General features: G+C 43.5%; 1 long non-coding RNA gene and 1 pseudogene across 1 annotated transcript in view; both read right to left on the bottom strand.

The window, feature by feature from the left end:
* Window positions 1-15,508, bottom strand: part of LOC120867258 — a 33,772-nt gene that overhangs the window by 15,286 nt on the left and 2,978 nt on the right. The window contains exon 2 of the long non-coding RNA XR_005721830.1: window positions 221-311. This is a non-coding gene — a long non-coding RNA (uncharacterized LOC120867258). The remainder of the gene's footprint in view (window positions 1-220; window positions 312-15,508) is intronic.
* Window positions 2,677-3,446, bottom strand: LOC120867257 (annotated as a pseudogene).

Genomic DNA, 15,508 nt, shown 5'->3' on the forward strand with positions numbered 1-15,508 from the left:
CACACTTAGATTTCCAGGTCCCTATAATGAAATTTTCCTACCATCAAAAGTGTAGATATTTCCTATGTTAATTTCGTCTGATTTCTTGGAGACATCCCTTCTGGGGCCTTCTGTCCTCCTGCCCCAGTGCTGACTGATTACTCTGGAAGGCCTGCAGCCAGGTTATGTCACCCTGGGATTTCCTTTCATCATTATCATGAGAATTCTCTTCACTTCTCACCTCTGTTGAATATCCTGTTTCCAGGATCACATGTCTTCTTGTTTCTTGATTTATTGTCTCATTTTGGCGTACTACATCCTCCAGTCATTTCCTGAGAAGGGGTACATAGGTAGGAAGTAAAATTTTTTAAGATTTCACACATCTAAAAATATGCTTACATTACTGAATTAACAATTTGACTAATTCATAAAGTTATAGGTCATAAATAATTTGAAAGCATTCCTCTGCTGTCCTCCCGAATGCCTGACGGGAAGCATGGTACCATTCCGACAACTGTTCCTTTGAATGTTAATTGCTTTTTCCCTCAGAAGGTTTTAGTAACCTTTCTCTACTTACTCAACAAGCTGAAATATCTGATTTCTTTTCCATCCACTGTTGACATCACTTTGCTCACAAAGGTCCATATAGTCAAAGCTATGATTTTTCCAGTAGTAATGTACAGATGTGAGAGCTGGACAATAAAAAAGGCTGAGTGCCAAAGAACTGATGCCTTTGAACTGTGGTGCTGGAGAAGACTCTTGAGAGTCCTTTGGACTGCAAGGAGATCAAACCAGTCAATCATAAAGGAAATCAACCCTGAATATTCACTGGAAGGATTGATGCTAAACCTGAAGCTCCAATGCTTTGGCTACCTGATACAAAGAGCCGACTCACTGGAAAAGACTCTGGAGCTGGGAAAGACTGAGGGCAGGAGAAGAAGGGGGCAACAGAGGATGAGATGGTTGGATGGCATCACTGGCTCAATGGACTTGAGTTTGAGCAAACTCGGAGACGGTGATGGACAAGGAAGCCTGGCAGGGTGCAGTCCATGGGATCACAAAGAGTCGGACATGGCTGAATGACTGAACTGACCGATGTTGGGCACTCAGTGGGCTTCTCATTCTGGAGATATAGTTCGTTCAGTCCTGATTTGACTTTTTTAAGTTTTCCTTTTTCAGCTGTGTCAGGCCTTAGTTGTGGCGCACAGGCTCCAGGAAACATGGGCTCTGTAGCTGCAGCACTCAGGGTTAGTTGCCCATGGCATGTGGAATCTTTGTTCCCCGAGCAGGGATGGAACCCATGCCCTCTGTATTGGAAGGTGGATTCTTAACCACTGGACTCTTAGGAAAGTCCCCTGATTTGATTTCTTGGATTATCCCTTTGATGATTGCTTTCCCTCCAGTTTTCACACTTTTCACATCTGCTCTATTTCTCTGTAACTCCTAAGATGAATGTTAACCCTTCTGGGCTATTTCCAGTTTTAAAAAATCTTTTCATGCCCATTTTCCAGCTTTTTTTTTTTTTTTCCTTTGGCCACACTATGCAGCTTGTAGGATCTTAGTTCCCCAACAAAATCAAACTCGGGCCTTTGGCAGTGAAAGTGAAGTGTGCTAACTACTGGACTGCCAGGGAATTCCCCAGCTTTTTTGTCTTTATTTAATATAAGGATAAGTCCTTTACAATACTGTGTTTCTGCCATACATCAACATGAATCAGCCACAGGTATCTGTATGTCCCTTCCCTCTTGAACTTCTCTCCCACCCCATTCCACTCCTCTAGGTTGTCACAGAGCGCTGGTTTGAGCTCTGAGTTACACAGCCAATGCCCACTAGCTATCTACTTTACATATCACAATGCATATGTTCCCATGCTACTCTCCCCATCGTCCCACGCTCTTCTTCCCCACCATGTCTACAGCTCTGTTCTGTCTCCACTGCTGCCCTGCAAAAAGGTTTACCAGTACTGTCTTTCTAGATTCCATATAGAATATGTTAATATATTTTTCTCTAACTTATTGCATTTTGTATAATAGGCTCTAAGTTTGTCCACTTCATGAGAACCAACTCAAATGCATTCCTTTTTTAGCTAAATAATATTTCCTTGTGTATATGTACCACAACTTCTTTATCCATTCATCTGTCAAAGGACATCTAGATTGCTTTTATGTCTTCAGTTCAGTTTAGTCGCTCAGTCATACATGGAACAACAGACTGGTTCCAAATTGGGAAAGAAGTGCGTCAAGGCTGTATATTGTCACCCTGCTCATTTAACTTATTTCATGTCCTAGATATTGTAAATAGTACTGCAATGAACACCAGGTACATATGTCTTTTTCACTTGTGGTTTCCTCAGGGTATATGCCCAGTAGAGGGATTGCTGGATCATATACTTTTACTGCCAGGTTTTTTTTTTACAGCATCTCCATACTAGTCTCTGTGAAAGTGAAATCACTCACTCATATCCCACTCTTTGCAACCCCATGGACTGTAGCCTACCAGTCCCCTCAGTCTATAGAATTCTCCAGGCAAGAATACTGGAGTGGGTTGCCATTTCCTTCTCCAGGGGATCTTCCTGACCCAGGGATTGAACCCAGGTCTCCCGCATTGCAGGCAGATGCTTTGCCATCTGAATTTGTCTGTATAAATTTGCATTCCCACCAACAGTGCAAGAGGTTCCCTTTTTTCCACAGTCTCCAGCATTTATTGTTTATAGACTTCTTTTTTGGTTGTCAAATAATCCTTTTTCTTTTTCCTTTGCCGTTCTTAACTACCTGAGCACCCCACCGCACCACTGTTGATGTCATCTATGATGTCATGAGGTGGCGGCCAGCAACACTGCAGCCCATAGACTGGGAAGTCCCCAGGATATCTTTAATGGTTCCAGAAAGTTCTCTAGCTAGAGACTGATAACGCATATATGCTGGGCAATGTTGATGATATCATCAAAAGTGGTTTCCACTGTGCTTAATTTTTTCTGCTTCTTTCTGTCTCTTGGTGGTTCCCTGAGGGCTTTGATGATCAGGGCAGAAACAAAAGGCACTGCCTCAGTCTGGGGCTGTCTGAATCATCAGTTTCACTGTAATCCTCAGACCCTTCCAATCACCAGTTGCCTTGGTGATGTCATCACCGACCTTTTTTGGAGACAGGCCCAGGGGACCCATCTTGGGGGCCAGGGCAGAGGTGGCACCGACTTCCCCACCAGTGCACCTCAGGTATACAGCTTTGGTCTCGTTAGGGTAGAACTTAAATAGCATCGTGGAGGCGGCTGGTGTCAGATGAACCTGGATTCGGGAGGACCAAAGAAAGTTGCACCTTTGCCTCCTCTGAGCCGAAAGGTATTGTTTGTAGGTTTTTTGATCATGGCCATTATCACCAATGTGACATGATGCCTAATTATAGTTTTGACTTGCATTTCTCTAATAATGATGTTGAGCATCTTTTCATGTGTTTATTAGCCATCTTATGTCTTCTTTGGAGAAATGTCTGTTTAGGTCTTCTATCCACTTTTTGACTGGGTTGTTTTTCTGGTATTGAGTTCCATGACCTGCTTATATATTCTGGAGATTAATCCCTTGTCAGTTGTTTCACCCAGCTTTTCTTTTTTTTTTTAAAGGATATTTTCTCAATTTTATCTTCTAACCCTTTGTGGGTTTGGGGTTTTTTTTTTAGTATTTATTTATTGGCCCCATGTTTTAGTTGCAGCAGGTGGGATCTTAACTATTGTGCGTGGGATCTAGTTCCCTGACTAAAGTTGAACCTGGGCCCCCTACACTGGGAGCACAGAGTCTTAGCCACTGAACCAGCATCAAAGTCCTGTAACTCCTTGACTGCAGTTATTGGTTATCACATTTTAAAGATGTTTTATTCCCTAATTTTTTTATATCCATGTTTTTATTTCATGGATGTAACATCATCTTCATATCTGAGAACATTTATCATCTTTTAAGTTATATTTTCTTTTGTTCTAGTCTGTGCTGTTTCTATATTCTCCAAGTTCCTTTGTTCTTATTTGTTTGGTCTTTGTCTTTCATGTTAGAGACTTTCTTCAACTATCTGGTGATCCTTGACATCCATTCACATTTCCAACTGAGGCACTAAAACTTTCTGGACACTCTGTAAACAGAGAGTGAGACGGGGCTTCTCAGTTGCTGGACCTTACTGCAGTGAGCTGACTTTCACTTTGGACTCTCAGCTCTTAAGAGTGGTTGAACGGTGGTTCCCCAAAAGACATATCCACATCCTAATCCCCATCATCTGTGAATGTGACTTCATTTGGAAAATAGAGTCTTTGCAATTAAGGATTTTAAGATAAGACCACCTTGGATACTCTGAGTGGGCCCTAAACCCAATAACAAGTGTCTATAGGAGACACCCAGAAGAGAGACACAGAGAGGAGAAAGTTATGTGAAGATGGAGGCAGACTGGAGTGCTGCTACCTTCCAAGGAATGCCTGGAACCACCAGAATCTAAGAGGCACAGAAAGAAACGCTCCCTAGAGCCTCGGGAGGGAACATGGCCCTGGCATGTTTTCAGACTTGATGGATTTTGGACTTCTGACTTCCAGAACTGAGAAAGAATAAATTTCTTTGGTTTTAAGCTACCAAGATTTTGTTATAGCACCCTCAGGAGACTAAAGCACAAGTTGGAATCAAGATTTCTGGGAGAAAATTATCAATAACCTCAGATATGCAGATGACACCAGCCTAAAGGCAGAAAGTGAAGAGGAATTAGAGAGCCTCCTAATGAAGGTGAAACAGGAGTGAAAAAGCTGGCTTAAAACTCAACATTCAAAAAACTAAGATCATGGCATCCAGTTCCATCACTTCACGGCAAATAGATGGGGAAACAATGGAAACAATGACAGACTTTATTTTCTTGGGTTCCAAAATCACTGTGGATGGTGACTGCAGTCATGAAATTAAGACACTTGCTCCTTGGAAGAAAAGCAATGACAAACCTAGACAGTGTATTAAAAAGGAGAGACATTACTCTGCCTACAAAGGCCGTATAGTCAGAGCTATGATTTTTCCTGTAGTCATGTATGGATGTGAGAGCTAGAAGGTTGAGCACTGAACACTGAAGGCAGAAGGAGAAGGGACAACAGAGGATGAGATGGCTGGATGGCATCACCCACTCAATGGACATGAGTTTGAGCAAACTCCAGGAGATGGTGGAGGACAGGGAAGCCTGGAGTGCTGCAGTCCATGGGACTACAGAGTCGGACGTGACTGAGTGACTGAACAACAGGAGACTAACACAATATCTGCAGGTGTTTCTTCATGAGATGATCAGTTTTCCCAAAGGATCCTCCAATATACTGACTGAAGAGTATTAATCTGCTTAGGACAATCTTAGGGCCAAGTGTGACAAAGGGGCCAGGTTTCGCTATATGCTATGTAGTTGTGTTTCAGCTATGCTTAGCATCCCTGAGTTCAGATAATATACCTTTCAAGAAGGTGTATTAATCATGGTTTTACATTTTTTCTGTATTTATTGATGCTTTGACATCTCAGGGCCTTTTCAGCCTAGGACAGACTGCCCCTCTGAATGCTAAAAAAAGTGAAAGTGAAAGTGAAGTCACTCAGTCATGTCCGACTCTTCGAGACCCCATGGACTATATCCTACCAGGCTCCTCTGTCCATGGAATTTTCCAGGCAAGAGTACTGGAGTGGGTTGCCATTTCCTTCTCCAGGGGATCTTCCCGACACAGGGACTGAACCCGGGTCTCCCGCACTGCAGGAAGACGCTTTACCCTCTGAGCCACCAGGGAAGCCACCAAAATAAACTCATTGTTGCTTCTGAAAGGCACCGCTGGGATTCGAACCCAGGATCTCCTGTTTACCAGACAGGCTCCAGTTTACTAGACAACTAAGCCACGGCGCCAAAGACTCTGAATGCTAACCAATTCTTAAAAGATTCTGCCAGTGCACCTTTTATAAAACCACCAACCAATCCAAAACCCTTACTCCAAACCACCTAATTTATCAAGCTCACAATTAAAGTCACTATTCCTTTGTCCTAGTCACCCCAGGGCCAGATACCAGACTACTAAAGACAGCTCCTATACAATGGAACACAATAGAAAGGAATGAACTGTTGCTATGTGCCACAATGCTGATGAATCCCCAAAATAAGAAAAAAGCTGAGCAAAAGAAGGTAGGCACAAGAGGACGAGCTGCATGATTTCATTTAAAGAAATCTATAAAAATGCAAAACAAAGATGCCAGAAAGCAGACTGTGGTTGAAGATGGGAGAGTTGACTGCACAGAGGCACAATTTAGAACCAGGTAACTAGTTTTCTTGCCTGGAGAATCCCAGGGACAGAGGAGCCTAGTGGGTTGCCGTCTATGGGGTCGCAGAGTCGGACACGACTGAAGCGACTTAGCAGCGGCAGCAGCAAACTGCTTCTAAAAAAGAAAATTTTAAACCCTAATTTGTGGCACTCTACCAATTTCTGTGGTGTAAGTATTCCCAGCATGGCCACTTTTGAGCTACTAATGTGATATCGCTAAATGTAGACCTGAGAAGAGATGTACATAAAATTGGTTCTCCTGAGCTGGTACTAGGGTAACTAGTCAGCTTCATTACACCACTACAGAGAGGAACAAAGGTGATGAAAACATGCTGTATCTTGTCCTGGTTGTAACATTTGTCAACTTTTCAAACCGTACCCTTAAAATGGATGCACTTTATTGCTTGCAAGTTATAGTTTAAAAATTGACTATAATGCTTCAAATGAAGTTATCAGCAAAGACCACAAGGCCCAAAAAGAAAGGACTGGTCATGTTATTGTCTATCTTCCTGACAGAATATGATGCAGCCATTCAAACAATTTATCAGATTTTAGCAACATGGCAAAATGCTTTGCTGTTTTGTGAAAAAGGCAAAATAGGAATTTTATTTTTAGCTTGTGTTCGCCTATGCACATTCTGCAGGCAGAATGCTTGGCTTTTTAAGTTAGTTTCTTTTGTATTTAAAAGCAGCAGATAGCAAAATGGTTTTAGTCCAGAATCTGCAGCTGCACTGCCTGGGTAGGCAAATCCCAGATGTTATTTTGCAGGTGGGTGACCTTGAGCAATTAACCAAACTACTTTTGAGTCTTGGTTTCTTGACTGTGAAAAGGGCATAATAGTTCCTACCTCACAGGGTTGTTCTGAAGATTAAATGAGTTAATATATGTAAAGATCTTAGAATACTACAAAGAGCAAGGCTTTATAAAGATTAGCCATTACTCTCATGAGGCAATGATACTGTTTGGACAATAAACTTACTATATGGAATACAGGCATTTATTAGATGTCAAGGAGCAATGGTTCACAACTGCAGGGGTAGGAGAGCAATTTTTGCTACCAGGGGACAGTTAGCAAGGTCTACAGACATTTCAAGTTTTTATTTATTTATGGTTGTGCGGAGTCTTCGTGGCTGCGTCTTCTCCAGTTGCAGCAAGTGGGGGCTACTCTCTGGTTGTGGTGCTTGGGCTTCTCATTATTGTGGTTTTCTCTTGTTGTGGAGCTTGGGTTCAGCAGTGGCTGCTCACGGGCTCTACAGTGCTGGCTCAGTAATTGCGGCTCACGCAGCCAGTTGTCCATCCCACAGCAGGTAGGATCCTCCAGGACCAGGATCAAACCCATGTCCCCTGCACTGACAGGTGGATTCTTTACCACTGAGTCACCAGGGAAGCCCTGGAGAGATATCTGATGGTCAGGGTTGGGGACGGGGGTGCAATACTGTAAGTCAGCTAAAAGATCCTCAGGGCACAAGACAGAACCCCCACAAGAAAGAATTATTTGGTCCAAAATATTAATGGTTCCAAGGCTGATAAACCTTCAGTTATGGTCTAATAGGGGACAAAGATATTATACTCCATCCTCGAAGCGGGGATCCTGAAAACCCTTGTAAATCTGAAGTGCTTACATTGGGAGCATTTTTTGTTCAGGATGGGCTCCTGGATGGCGACTGGTCACCAGAAAGACCAAAACATAATTAGAAGGTCGGAATTTTCAGCCCTGCCTCTTACCTTCAACCTCTCTAAATAGGGGAGAAGGGATGGAAATGGAATTAACACTTGATCACATCTACATGAAAGTTGCTCAGTCGTGTACGACTGTGCGATTCCAACTCTCCAGGCTAGAATACTGGAGTGGGTAGCCTATCCCTTCTCCAGCGGATCTTCCTGACCCAGGAATTTAATCAGGGTCTCCTGAATTGCAGGTGGATTCTTTACCAACTGAGCTATCAGGGAAGCGTGATCTACATGAGGAAGCCCCTATAAAAATCCTAATAGTAAGGGGTTTGGGAGCTTCCAGATGAGTGAATACACCCTAACAGTAGCTCCTGTGTTCAGACCCTCCCAGACCTCCCCCTATGTATGTATCTCTTAATCTGTATCCTTTAAAATTTTTATTTATTTCACTGCACTGGGTCTTGGTCGTGGCATGTACTACCTTTAGCTGCGGCATGTGGACCTAGCTCCCTGATGCAGGGTAGAACCAGGGCCCTGCACTGGAAGCATGGTGTCTTAGCCACTGGACCACCAGGGAAGTTCCTAAAAAAATACTTGTATTTCGTTTTGGCTGCGCTAGGTCTTCGTTGTTGCGTGGGCTTTTCTCTGGTTTGCAGAGAGTGGGGGCTACTCTGGGTGTTGTTGCCAGGGCTTCTCATTTCAGTGGCTTCTCTTGTTGCAGACCACAGGTTTGCAACAGAGTTGCGGTTCCCACACTCTAGATCACAGGCTCAACAGTTGTGGCGCAGGGCTTAGGTGGGATGTAGGTTGTAGGGTCTTCTGCGGCATGTGGGATCTTCCAGGATCAGGGATTGAACCTGTGAGCCCAGGGAAGCCCCATCTGTATCCTTTATCATATCCTTTAATGCACTGGTAAATTTAAGTGTTGCCCTGAGTTCTTTGAGTCACTCTAGCAAATTTAGAGATCCCAAGGAGGGGTCATGGAAGTCTCAGATTTCTAGCCAAGTCAGAAGTTGTGGGTAATCTGGGGGCCTACTACTTATGATCAACATTTGAAGTGGGAGGTGATCTCGTGAGTGGCTGTGCTGTGCTCAGTCGTGTCTGACTCTGTGACCCCATGGATGGTAGCCCGCCAGGCTCCTCTGTCCACGGAGTTTCCCACTCTGCCCGAGAATCCTGGCGTGGGTTGCCATTCCTACTCCAGGGGGTTCTCCTGACCAGGCGATTGAGCCCACGTCTCCTGTAGTGGCAGGTGGATTCTTCATCACTGGGCCACCTGGGAAGTACCGAACCCTTAGCCTGAGGAAGCTGACTCTATCTCCAGGTAGACAGCGTCAGAATTGAGTTGAATTGACCCTCACTGTCAGAGAATTGCTGGGGGTTGGGGGGGAGGTGGGGACGGGGAGACTCCCACACATCTGGTATCAGAAACCTGTAAGAATAAAGGAGACACACAAGACAGCTTGCCTTTTCTTAAAACAGCGAAGCATATAATCAAAACTGAGTATGTACTCAACTAAATAAAGAAAAAAAGAACAGAACATTAGAAGGGTGCTGCCCGGAACACAGGATTCCCTGTAACACCTGGCCAGGAGGAACAGCCTCAGTGAGCCTCAGGGTCTGTGATCCACTCGGCATACTCAGTGATTTTCAATTTTTACCTTATTTTATTGGTACATTTTTTAAAAGCTTAAGTCAACGTTAAAAGCCTTTACTTACCTCTCCATCTGCATTCCAAGCATGAAAACCCAACTGGAGTCAGTTCAAATATGTTTAGTACATATACTACTTTTTAACACAACCTGACAATGATATCAAGCAATTAAAAATTCTAAAAAGTACTTTTTTGGGGGGAGGAGCAGGGTTTACCAAAATGTTACATAGTAATACTTTGATTTTCATTTAAAATTAAACTATGTTGAGAAATATCAATAACCTCAGATATGCAGATGACACCACTCTTATGGCAGAAAGTGAAGAGGAACTAAAGAGCCTCTTGATGAAAGTGAAAGAGGGGAGTGAAAAAGTTGGCTTAAAGCTCAACATTCAGAAAATGAAGATCATGGCATCAGGTCCCATCACTTCATGGGAAATAGATGAGGAAACAGTGTCAGACTTTATTTGGGGGGGCTCCAAAATCACTGCAGATGGTGACTGCAGCCATGAAATTAAAAGACGCTTACTCCTTGGAAGAAAAGTTATGACCAACCTAGATAGCATATTCAAAAGCAGAGACATTACTTTGCTGACTAAGGTCCGTCTAGTCAAGGCTATGGTTTTTCCTGTGGTCATGTATGGATGTGAGAGTTGGACTGGGAAGAAAGCTGAGCGCCGCAGAATTGATGCTTTTGAACTGTGGTGTTGGAAAAGACTCTTGAGAGTCCCTTGGACTGCAAGGAGATCCAACCAGTCCGTTCTGAAGGAGATCAGCCCTGGGATTTCTTTGGAAGGAATGATGCTAAAGCTGGAACTCCAGTACTCTGGCCACCTCATGCGAAGAGCTGACTCATTGGAAAAGACTCTGATGCTGGGAGGGATTGGGGGCAGGAGGAAAAGGGGACGAAAGAGGATGAGATGGCTGGATGGCATCACCAACTCGATGGATGCGAGTTTGAGTGAACTCTGGGAGTTGGTGATGGACAGGGAGGCCTGGCATGCTGCGATTCATGGGGTCACAGAGTTGGATACAACTGAGCGACTAAACTGAACTGATGTTGAGAAATACACCAATATTTCACTGGTATTATAATTTGGGATTACAAGTGATTTCTGCTTAACTCTTCACGCCTTTTCAAATTTCTCCAGTGAGAAGCATGTATTATTTTGATAACTAGGAAAAGAACAAAGGAGCCTCCCCTAGTGGCTCAGCGGTAAAGAACTGCCTGCCAATGCAAGAGACCCCTGGCCTGGGAAGATCCCACAGGCTGCCGGGCAACTAAGCCTGTGCGCCACAACTATTGAGCCTGTGCTCTAGAGCCTGGGAACCGCAACTACTGAAACGCATCCACCCAGAGCCCATACTCTGCAACGAGAGAAGCTACCACAGTGAGAAGCCCATGCACTGCAATGAAGAGTAGCCTCTGCTCACTGCAACTAGAGAAAGTCCCAGCACAGCCATACAGAAATACAGCTATTAAAAAAGAGGAAGGAAATAATGGAGGACTGAAAATGAAAGGAGAAAGCAGCTGAGGGTGTCTGGTCTGTCTCCAGGCTCGCTCTCTGGTCAATACAGGAGAGGGCAGGGGCAAGGCTCTACTTCCCCCCCATCTCTCGGAGGCCCTAACTCAGGATCCAGGAAGCTTTTACCTCTATATTCTTGCCTTTGTTCTTCTTCCTTCTTCGTCCCCAGGATTGAATCCCTTTCTGTTGGGGGTGGAGGGGATACAATTTTTTAAAAAATCACCTATTTGCAGAAAATTGTTGATAGTGGGTTGGTTGTGCCAGGCGCTCCAGGGCCCTTGCCCTTGAGCATACAAAGCTTTCTTCAGACTTTCCCTCTACCCATTTTCCTTGATTTTTAAAAACTAATTTTTGATCACAAAAGTAATACCTGTTCACTGAAGAAAAACTGGAATTCACAGAAATAAAAAATGAATATAAAAATCATCTGTAATCTGCCACCCAAAGGTAGACATTATTAACATATGGTTTATACAGTCTCAGTCTTTTTCCTATTCGGATACACTGGTTTAATACAGGTTTAATACACTTCTCTTCTTGGAACAAAACAGGACATCTACATAATATCTGCAAAACTTTTTTATTGAGGTATACCATGCCTACGTTCAGTGCAAAAAATGTGTAACTCTTAAGTGTACCTCTTGATGACTTTTTCACATAAATACCTACAATATTTTTACTTGCTTTCTGTATTTAGCAATCTATTATGAACATTGCCCATATTATTAGATGATCTTTAATGGCATAATTTTTAATGGCTAACTATAGTAGTCCACCACAGTAATGTATTGTAACTTATTTAACCAATCTGTCACTGCTAGGAATTTAGGTTGTTTTCCGTTGTTAACCCCTGCATTAGTTTTCTATCACTGCTGTAACAAATTACAAACTCAGTGCCTTACAGCAACACAAATTTATTCTCTTCCAGTTCTGAAAGAAGGTTAAATGAGTCAGCAGATTTGTGTTCCTGGGGCTTTGCTGGTGCTCGAGTAATTAAAATTTCACCTGCCAGTGCAGGGGATGGGGAAGCTAAGATCCCACAACCCTAGCAGTCAAAAAGCCAAAAGGTAAAACAAAAGCAATACTGTAACACATTCAACAAAGACTTTTATAAAAAGAACTGTTTTCTTTTGGGAAGCTCTAGGGAGAATCTGTTCCTTGCCTCCTCCAGCTTTCAGAGGCTGCTGCCATTCCCTGGCTCGTGGCCCCGAATCACTCAGGCCTTTACCTCTGTCGTCATACCTCCTTTCCTGACACTCATCCTCCTGTCTCCTTCTTCTAAGGATTGGGATTACAGTGGGTCCACTGAGACAATCCAGTTCCCACCAGTCAACCACAGCTGCAAAGTACCTCCTATCAGGTAAACTAACATTTTCTTGGGCTCCAGGATTAGCATCTGGACATCCTTTAGAGAAGACATTCAGACCACCACAGCTATGGACACTCCCCTCCCCATTTCTTTTTCTACTTCTGTTCTCTTCTCCCTCTTACATTTACTGCCCACTAGTTTTTAACACCATTTCCAGTCCCCAAATCTCTTTATTGCTTTTGTTGCCTATGTCCTTCAAGACATAATTTATTCTTGGGAGCTCGATGATTGTTTCTGATCTATTGATTTCTAACTTATTTCCCAAGCTCCAGCCTTTCTCCCAGATCCCAATCAAGAATGTACAGCCTCTGGGAATTCCCTGGCAGCCCAGAGGTTAGGACTTTGCGCTTCCAATACGACAAGCCCAGGGGTGGGGGTGTGTGTTTGTGTGTGTGTGCCCAGGGGTGGGGGGGTGTGTGGGTGGGGGTGTGTGTGGGTGGGGGTGTGTGTAGGCGCCTGACAGAGAGAGAAAAAGAGAAAGAATGTAGTTTTCTTTGGCTGTCCCCTTATGACCTTAAAGACTAAATGTTTCTGAAACTGGATACATGACCCCTCCCCCATCCTCTATGCCACCTTCCTGCACCAACCTGGCTCCCATATAGGATCTTGTTAAAGTGACTACTCTCAAAAATACTTAAGGCTGAAGACTGAGGATTCACCTTGCATTCTCTCTTCTATTTAATCAGTCACTAAATCCCATCAATTATTTTGTGACTTAGCATTCCTCTAATATTCACCTAATATCTTGGTTATTGCTAAAGTGTGTAATTACACTTTCTCCTCATCAAAACCATACTGCTTTTATGGAGGTGGACTATCCTCTCCTCCAGAGGAAAAACCACATAATTAAATGTCCACTATGTGCTCAGATTTTTCAACCATTTTAAAATTTAATCTTTACTTCTTTAAAAATATTTATGTGGCTCCACTGGGCATGCAGGATCTTTAGTTTCCGCATGTGAACTTCTTAGTTGTGGCATGTGGAGTCTATTAATAGCTCCCTGCACTAGACTCTGAGCTCCCAGTGCTCAAAGTCTTAGCCACTGGACCACCAAGGAAGTCCCTAAAACTTCATCTTTAAAGTAATGTTTTTACTGTATACAAATGAGGAAACTGAGAAGCTAAGTAACTATGCAAAGTAACAAAACTAATAGATGGTAGAACGTGAACCCCAGCCTGACCAACTCCAATGCCAAGCTTTTTGCCTCTACTCCACCATCACCTCCTTGGCGTTAATGCCCATGGTTCAAAACTTGACCGTTCATTAAAAGCATCTGGGAAGGGTCTTCCCTAATGGTCCAATGGTTAAGAATCCACCTTCTAATGTAGGGAGGGGACACAGGTTTGATCTTGAGTGGGGAACCAAGGTCCACATGCTGCGGGTGATAAGCCTGCATGCCGTATCTGGAGAAAAGCCCCCAGATGCCACAATTACAGAAAAGCCTGCATGCCACAAGGGAGACCCCACACAGTTCCCCTCATGCTCCCCCCCAAAAAATATCACCTGGGAAACTGGTTCTTAAGTCTCATACCAGAGCTACTAATCAGGCTCTCTGAAGGTGGAACCTAAAAATCTATTTTTAAAAATTTCTATACTCATGACATATTACTTATTACTAACTAGGTATGCTTAACATACACGCCTTATTCCATCAACTAGTGGAGGAAATACTGTCCTATTCATCTCTGTGGCCCATCCAGCATCATTATAGAACAGGCACTGGAAAATATCTGTAAGTTGTTGGAGTCCCCTGGTGGTCCAGTAGTGAAGACTCCACAGTTCTGCTGCAGAGGGCACAGGTTTGATCCCAGATCAGGGAAGATTCCGCCCCCTCAGCACCCCCCCAAAAATCCCTGCTGATTATTTACTTTTAAAAATATTTATTTTTATTTATGGCTGTGCTAGGTCTTCATTGGCATGCACAGGCTTTTCTCAAGTTGTGGTGAGCAGGGGGCCACTCTCCAGTTGCAGTGTGCAAGTTTCTCAATGCGATGGCTTCTCTTGTTGTCTATTGAGAAACACGGGTTCTATGCACACGGGCTTAGCTGCCCCTCAGCATGTGGGATCCTCCTGAACCAGGGATCAAACCAGGGCCTCCTGCATTGCAAGGCAGATTCTTAGCCACTGGACCACCAGGGAAGCCCTCTGTTGGTTATTTACATGCTAAAAAATTATAAGGTACACTGTGAGCTATATTGTTACAAGAGTTCAGAGGATAATAGTAACAGTAATAGCTAGCGTTTACCGAAACCTCATCATATGCCAGGCCCTCACTGTTCTAAGAAATTCACAAGTATTAAACTTCTTAGGACTTTGCAATAATCCTATAAAGCAAGATCAGGACACAATCTGCAGGGTCCTTCGTTAAAAAATTATTAAGAATTTCAACACGGTGACAGCGGAGCATTAAACCACAGTGAGGGGCCAACATTTCTAGGCACACGTGTGGCTGTACAGGTTTCACACCCATAAGCCAACCCTGGCTAAAACTATTATCCCCATTTTACAGATGAGAAAACAGACACAGAGGCATCAAATGAGCATTTCCAAGATCACAGTTAACAAGTGAAGATATAAATGTGCACTATCTTGGAGAAGGCTTCATTGCAATCTATTTATGAAGTTCTCCAATCCTTCAAGGTTCAGCTCAAAGACCCTTTGTCTAAGTATTCTCATAAGCCAGAAAAAATTCTCCTCCTGATATTTTAGCTCCACGATCACATCTGGTTTGCACGTTTCTTATGGACTTCATCACATCCCCATGTTACACCTGAAATAACCTGGGAGGTGGGGGGTATATCTAATAAATTCATGTATTTGAATGAATGATCAAAGACACAAACTTGTGCATGACTTGAGGACTGGGAGAGACGAGGAGGTAACTCCAAGCAGGCACAGGCCTAGGACAGAGAGCACTTCTGAAGGACGAAGAGATATGGCTGCCTCGATCGGCCCAATGGTACACATAGGTGCTAGTGTGAAGAACGCTGGAAAAGATGAAGTCTAAGATGTTATA

Source organism: Oryx dammah, unplaced genomic scaffold, assembly GCF_014754425.2.
Source record: "Oryx dammah isolate SB20612 unplaced genomic scaffold, SCBI_Odam_1.1 HiC_scaffold_8, whole genome shotgun sequence".
NCBI classification, from domain to species: domain Eukaryota; kingdom Metazoa; phylum Chordata; class Mammalia; order Artiodactyla; family Bovidae; genus Oryx; species Oryx dammah.